Below are 8116 nucleotides of genomic sequence, written 5' to 3' on the forward strand. Positions count from 1 at the left end.
AGTTACTGTACAGTGATGCTTCTTTGCATGTACTCCCTGGTTCCCAAAGGGGTCCAGGGAAAAGTGAGTTTAACATTGTTTAATGTTGTTTAATGCAATCAGATTTACTGTTTGGATGTATGGGTCCATTTGTGTTGCCAGTTTGACCCATCCCTGAAATCGAAATGTTGGGAATCAATCACATACACTGCCATCGGGCGGCCGTGGCTCAGGGGTAGAGTGGCTGGATGGTAACCGTAAGGTTGCCAGTTCTGCCATCGGGCGGCCGTGGCTCAGGGGTAGAGTGGCTGGATGGTAACCGTAAGGTTGCCAGTTCGAACCCGGGCTCCCCCAGAGTTGGTGTCCGAAGTGTCCTTGAGCAAGATGCTGAACCCCTAATTGCTCCTGATGTGCTGGTTGGTGCCGGCATGGTTTCCGCTGCCATCCGCGTATGAATGTTTGTGAATGTGATGCACAATCTCTGTAAAGCTCTGAAAACGATTAGCAGATCAGCTTGTAGATCAGTATACAAATCAAGTGGAAAAGTGAGTTTAACATTGTTTAACGTCGTTTAATGCAATCAGTCTTTTCTGTTTGGATGTATGGGCCATGAATACATGGGCGTAGAATGCGGTTCTTTGATACGCATTAGGATTCGAATGAGGCGTCACACCTGCCAAACGAAGCGCACTTAACGACAATGTGCAGCAGGATTCGTTTTAATCGCAGTAAAGCTTTCTGGTGTGAAGGCGACCTGAAACTGCTAAAAACGTAACTTAAATGAACAAACCCACACACACAAGTTCAATGTGGAACTGAAAGATGAGCTGAAATTAAATTGAACTGAATCGAATGGATTCCTTACAAAACACACTGAATGTGGAGCCTTTGGTATCACTCCTGTTACCTTGTACAACCACTAGAGGGGAATGTTGGACAACTTGGACTACTTTTAGAAGTCTCTCATGACAGAGGTCAGTCTTGAGTGTGAACTGTGATAGCCAGACAATGCAGCACATGCATAGAGTGAGTGGCAAAGTGAGTTTGACGTCCTGTTTGGATGTATGGGCTGTCAATCAGATAGGACTTTTCTGTGTGGATGTATGGGCTGTCAATCAGATAGGACTTTTCTGTGTGGATGTATGGGCTGTCAATCAGATAGGACTTTTCTGTTTGGATGTATGGTCTGTCTGTCAATGCCAGAAAAGTGGTAAATGGTGCATTTATATAGCGCCTTTATCCAAGGCGCTTTACATAGATTGTGCATTACATTCACCCATTCACACACATTCATACACGGATTGCGGCGGAAGCCATGCAAGGTACCAACCAGCACATCGGGAGCAATTTGGGGTTCAGTGTCTTGCCCAAGGACACTTCAACATGTAGACAGGAGGAGCCGGGATTCGAACCGCTGACCCATGGATCATTGGACGACCTGCTCTACCTCCTGAGCCACAGCCGCCCGAAAGTAGGCCTACTGGTTACCAGGGGGATGCCATACTGCGTTACGGCTCAATATGTCCGTTTGTCACCTCCTTTCACATTCAGTAGAACCCTGTGCTCTTTTGTGGCCAGATGTACAGTAATTAACTGGGGTCTAGTAGGACTATGGTAAATAATAAATACAAGTTTGGCATAACATGTTGTAATAAAAGTCATATGTGCAGTGACTGGGTCGGGGTCTTCTAGAAGGGTGTGTCCGTGGAGATCGGGTCGGGGGTCTCCTTAAAGGGTGGTATGTTGCTGTCTGTGTCTGTCTTTTTATGTGCTCCACACGAGGGTGTCTTCACCGCTGGCATCATTTGATTGGTCAGGACACGCATACATTAGCAGCTGTGCAGTTCACACACTGTACCATGTCAGACTTGTGGGACTCGCATTGCCCTTGCTCTGATATCTATGAACCCAAACTAGTGAAAATAACAGATCTTACAAGTGCACACCGTGGCGCGAGGCGTCGTGTTGCACGCTTGTAGATCTGCCATTAAAATAGCCGTTCACAACCACTGAGACCTACAAATTACCTAGGCCTACTATTAGTATAGCTGAGGTTTGTTGCAATACAATGGAGGTTTTATGTTCAAAGGTACAATTTCTGCCAGTTGACACAATTTTGCAGTGCACCTGGTCTAATTGTGGCTCCAACATTTTCACATCTGCACTGCAAGCATGGAAGCGCCTGAACAGGGACTTGAACCCTGGACCCTCAGATTGAAAGTCTGATGCTCTACCGACTGAGCTATCCAGACTCCGCTTGGAAACCCAAGCAATCTAATCAGGAGCCACATGTGCATTACAAGCATGTGTCAGGTGTCCCTTTATTGTGCTTTCTAGTCCACATCCTTTTGACCACAAACGGTGCAACTGAAGGATCACACCATTAGTCTGACGATTGGCCTGCCGTTGATTGAGCTTCTGAAACACCTGCACTAAAGGGGAATTAGCTCAGATGGTAGAGTGCTCGCTTAGCATGCGAGAGGCGGTGGGATCGATACCCACATTCTCCAAGCTGTCATTTACCATGGCATTGCCTCGTCTCAATTTTATTCAACCATTGAGCCCTACAAATTACGCTAGATTAGATTAATTATTCCCAATGTGTAGGCCTACTAATATTGTGTCATTTTAACGTCACAAGTAGCCTATAGATGGTTTGTTGGAATACAATGTAGGTTTTATGTTCAGAGGTACGATTCCACATTTTCTAGTATGTAGGGGAATTAGCTCAGATGGTAGAGCACTCGCTTTGCATGCGAGAGATGGTGGGACCGATGCCCGCATTCTCCAAAACAAAATGTTCTATGCACAAGTCTGGTTTATCTTTTCAGTGGAGTCAGTCACGCACTGGGTCACTATGGAAAGGTATAGGCGCTATATTTCTAAAACTATGAAACATTTCAAAGATTCCTTTTCAGGCAAACATATCCACCGTAAGATTAACCTAAGTAGGCTAGAATGGGGTTGCTAGGTGTAAGTATGTAGGACTAGTAGCATGCCAAATTTTGTGCTATTGCCATAGAGAATGCATTGGGCGTTTAAGTTAAATAACTCATAAACTACAAAACATAAAAATAAAAAAAAGTTCCAGCATGTGTCTCCACAGTAAGCTGAATAATAAAAAGTGTGAATGGAGTTTCTAGGTGAAAGTGACTTTTGACGTGCCTATAGAGCTGCCATTGAGCCCCATGTTAAATGTCTCAAATTTGAAAGCACTATATTTCTAAAACTATGAAACATTTCAAAGATTCCTTTTCAGGTAAACATGTCCACCGTAAGATGAACCTAAGTAGGCTAGAATGGGGTTGCTAGGTGTAAGTATGTAGGACTAGTAGCATGCCAAATTTTGTGCTATTGCCATAGAGAATGCATTGGGCGTTTAAGTTAAATAACTCATAAACTACAAAACATAAAAATACAAAAAAGTTCCAGCATGTGTCTCCACAGTAAGCTGAATAATAAAAAGTGTGAATGGAGTTTATAGGTGAAAGTGACTTTTGACGTGCCTATAGAGCTGCCATTGAGCCCCATGTTAAATGTCTCAAATTTGAAAGCACTATATTTCTAAAACTATGAAACATTTCAAAGATTCCTTTTCAGGTAAACATGTCCACCGTAAGATGAACCTAAGTAGGCTAGAATGGGGTTGCTAGGTGTAAGTATGTAGGACTAGTAGCATGCCAAATTTTGTGCTATTGCCATAGAGAATGCATTGGGCGTTTAAGTTAAATAACTCATAAACTACAAAACATTAAAAAAAAAAAAGTTCCAGCATGTGTCTCCACAGTAAGCTGAATAATAAAAAGTGTGAATGGAGTTTCTAGGTGAAAGTGACTTTTGACGTGCCTATAGAGCTGCCATTGAGCCCCATGTTAAATGTCTCAAATTTGAAAGCACTATATTTCTAAAACTATGAAACATTTCAAAGATTCCTTTTCAGGTAAACATGTCCACCGTAAGATGAACCTAAGTAGGCTAGAATGGGGTTGCTAGGTGTAAGTATGTAGGACTAGTAGCATGCCAAATTTTGTGCTATTGCCATAGAGAATGCATTGGGCGTTTAAGTTAAATAACTCATAAACTACAAAACATAAAAATAAAAAAAAGTTCCAGCATGTGTCTCCACAGTAAGCTGAATAATAAAAAGTGTGAATGGAGTTTCTAGGTGAAAGTGACTTTTGACGTGCCTATAGAGCTGCCATTGAGCCCCATGTTAAATGTCTCAAATTTGAAAGCACTATATTTCTAAAACTATGAAACATTTCAAAGATTCCTTTTCAGGTAAACATGTCCACCGTAAGATGAACCTAAGTAGGCTAGAATGGGGTTGCTAGGTGTAAGTATGTAGGACTAGTATTATGCCAAATTTTGTGCTATTGCCATAGAGAATGCATTGGGCGTTTAAGTTAAATAACTCATAAACTACAAAACATAAAAATAAAAAAAAGTTCCAGCATGTGTCTCCACAGTAAGCTGAATAATAAAAAGTGTGAATGGAGTTTATAGGTGAAAGTGACTTTTGACGTGCCTATAGAGCTGCCATTGAGCCCCATGTTAAATGTCTCAAATTTGAAAGCACTATATTTCTAAAACTATGAAACATTTCAAAGATTCCTTTTCAGGTAAACATGTCCACCGTAAGATGAACCTAAGTAGGCTAGAATGGGGTTGCTAGGTGTAAGTATGTAGGACTAGTATTATGCCAAATTTTGTGCTATTGCCATAGAGAATGCATTGGTCGTTTAAGTTAAATAACTCATAAACTACAAAACATTTAAAAAAAAAAAGTTCCAGCATGTGTCTCCACAGTAAGCTGAATAATAAAAAGTGTGAATGGAGTTTCTAGGTGAAAGTTACTTTTGACGTGCCTATAGAGCTGCCATTGAGCCCCATGTTAAATGTCTCAAATTTGAAAGCACTATATTTCTAAAACTATGAAACATTTCAAAGATTCCTTTTCAGGTAAACATGTCCACCGTAAGATGAACCTAAGTAGGCTAGAATGGGGTTGCTAGGTGTAAGTATGTAGGACTAGTAGCATGCCAAATTTTGTGCTATTGCCATAGAGAATGCATTGGGCGTTTAAGTTAAATAACTCATAAACTACAAAACATAAAAATAAAAAAAAGTTCCAGCATGTGTCTCCACAGTAAGCTGAATAATAAAAAGTGTGAATGGAGTTTCTAGGTGAAAGTGACTTTTGACGTGCCTATAGAGCTGCCATTGAGCCCCATGTTAAATGTCTCAAATTTGAAAGCACTATATTTCTAAAACTATGAAACATTTCAAAGATTCCTTTTCAGGTAAACATGTCCACCGTAAGATGAACCTAAGTAGGCTAGAATGGGGTTGCTAGGTGTAAGTATGTAGGACTAGTAGCATGCCAAATTTTGTGCTATTGCCATAGAGAATGCATTGGGCGTTTAAGTTAAATAACTCATAAACTACAAAACATAAAAAAAAAAAAAGTTCCAGCATGTGTCTCCACAGTAAGCTGAATAATAAAAAGTGTGAATGGAGTTTCTAGGTGAAAGTGACTTTTGACGTGCCTATAGAGCTGCCATTGAGCCCCATGTTAAATGTCTCAAATTTGAAAGCGCTATATTTCTAAAACTATGAAACATTTCAAAGATTCCTTTTCAGGTAAACATGTCCACCGTAAGATGAACCTAAGTAGGCTAGAATGGGGTTGCTAGGTGTAAGTATGTACGACTAGTAGCATGCCAAATTTTGTGCTATTGCCATAGAGAATGCATTGGGCGTTTAAGTTAAATAACTCATAAACTACAAAACATAAAAATAAAAAAAAGTTCCAGCATGTGTCTCCACAGTAAGCTGAATAATAAAAAGTGTGAATGGAGTTTCTAGGTGAAAGTGACTTTTGACGTGCCTATAGAGCTGCCATTGAGCCCCATGTTAAATGTCTCAAATTTGAAAGCACTATATTTCTAAAACTATGAAACATTTCAAAGATTCCTTTTCAGGTAAACATGTCCACCGTAAGATGAACCTAAGTAGGCTAGAATGGGGTTGCTAGGTGTAAGTATGTAGGACTAGTAGCATGCCAAATTTTGTGCTATTGCCATAGAGAATGCATTGGGCGTTTAAGTTAAATAACTCATAAACTACAAAACATAAAAATAAAAAAAAGTTCCAGCATGTGTCTCCACAGTAAGCTGAATAATAAAAAGTGTGAATGGAGTTTCTAGGTGAAAGTGACTTTTGACGTGCCTATAGAGCTGCCATTGAGCCCCATGTTAAATGTCTCAAATTTGAAAGCACTATATTTCTAAAACTATGAAACATTTCAAAGATTCCTTTTCAGGTAAACATGTCCACCGTAAGATGAACCTAAGTAGGCTAGAATGGGGTTGCTAGGTGTAAGTATGTAGGACTAGTAGCATGCCAAATTTTGTGCTATTGCCATAGAGAATGCATTGGGCGTTTAAGTTAAATAACTCATAAACTACAAAACATAAAAAAAAAAAAAGTTCCAGCATGTGTCTCCACAGTAAGCTGAATAATAAAAAGTGTGAATGGAGTTTCTAGGTGAAAGTGACTTTTGACGTGCCTATAGAGCTGCCATTGAGCCCCATGTTAAATGTCTCAAATTTGAAAGCACTATATTTCTAAAACTATGAAACATTTCAAAGATTCCTTTTCAGGTAAACATGTCCACCGTAAGATGAACCTAAGTAGGCTAGAATGGGGTTGCTAGGTGTAAGTATGTAGGACTAGTAGCATGCCAAATTTTGTGCTATTGCCATAGAGAATGCATTGGGCGTTTAAGTTAAATAACTCATAAACTACAAAACATAAAAAAAAAAAAAGTTCCAGCATGTGTCTCCACAGTAAGCTGAATAATAAAAAGTGTGAATGGAGTTTCTAGGTGAAAGTGACTTTTGACGTGCCTATAGAGCTGCCATTGAGCCCCATGTTAAATGTCTCAAATTTGAAAGCGCTATATTTCTAAAACTATGAAACATTTCAAAGATTCCTTTTCAGGTAAACATGTCCACCGTAAGATGAACCTAAGTAGGCTAGAATGGGGTTGCTAGGTGTAAGTATGTAGGACTAGTAGCATGCCAAATTTTGTGCTATTGCCATAGAGAATGCATTGGGCGTTTAAGTTAAATAACTCATAAACTACAAAACATAAAAATAAAAAAAAGTTCCAGCATGTGTCTCCACAGTAAGCTGAATAATAAAAAGTGTGAATGGAGTTTCTAGGTTAAAGTGACTTTTGACGTGCCTATAGAGCTGCCATTGAGCCCCATGTTAAATGTCTCAAATTTGAAAGCACTATATTTCTAAAACTATGAAACATTTCAAAGATTCCTTTTCAGGTAAACATGTCCACCGTAAGATGAACCTAAGTAGGCTAGAATGGGGTTGCTAGGTGTAAGTATGTAGGACTAGTAGCATGCCAAATTTTGTGCTATTGCCATAGAGAATGCATTGGGCGTTTAAGTTAAATAACTCATAAACTACAAAACATAAAAATAAAAAAAAGTTCCAGCATGTGTCTCCACAGTAAGCTGAATAATAAAAAGTGTGAATGGAGTTTCTAGGTGAAAGTGACTTTTGACGTGCCTATAGAGCTGCCATTGAGCCCCATGTTAAATGTCTCAAATTTGAAAGCACTATATTTCTAAAACTATGAAACATTTCAAAGATTCCTTTTCAGGTAAACATGTCCACCGTAAGATGAACCTAAGTAGGCTAGAATGGGGTTGCTAGGTGTAAGTATGTAGGACTAGTAGCATGCCAAATTTTGTGCTATTGCCATAGAGAATGCATTGGGCGTTTAAGTTAAATAACTCATAAACTACAAAACATAAAAAAAAAAAAAGTTCCAGCATGTGTCTCCACAGTAAGCTGAATAATAAAAAGTGTGAATGGAGTTTCTAGGTGAAAGTGACTTTTGACGTGCCTATAGAGCTGCCATTGAGCCCCATGTTAAATGTCTCAAATTTGAAAGCGCTATATTTCTAAAACTATGAAACATTTCAAAGATTCCTTTTCAGGTAAACATGTCCACCGTAAGATGAACCTAAGTAGGCTAGAATGGGGTTGCTAGGTGTAAGTATGTACGACTAGTAGCATGCCAAATTTTGTGCTATTGCCATAGAGAATG

This window comes from Protomyctophum parallelum, assembly GCF_964188405.1.
Source record: "Protomyctophum parallelum genome assembly, chromosome: 9".
In the NCBI taxonomy this organism is placed as follows: Eukaryota; Metazoa; Chordata; class Actinopteri; order Myctophiformes; family Myctophidae; genus Protomyctophum; species Protomyctophum parallelum.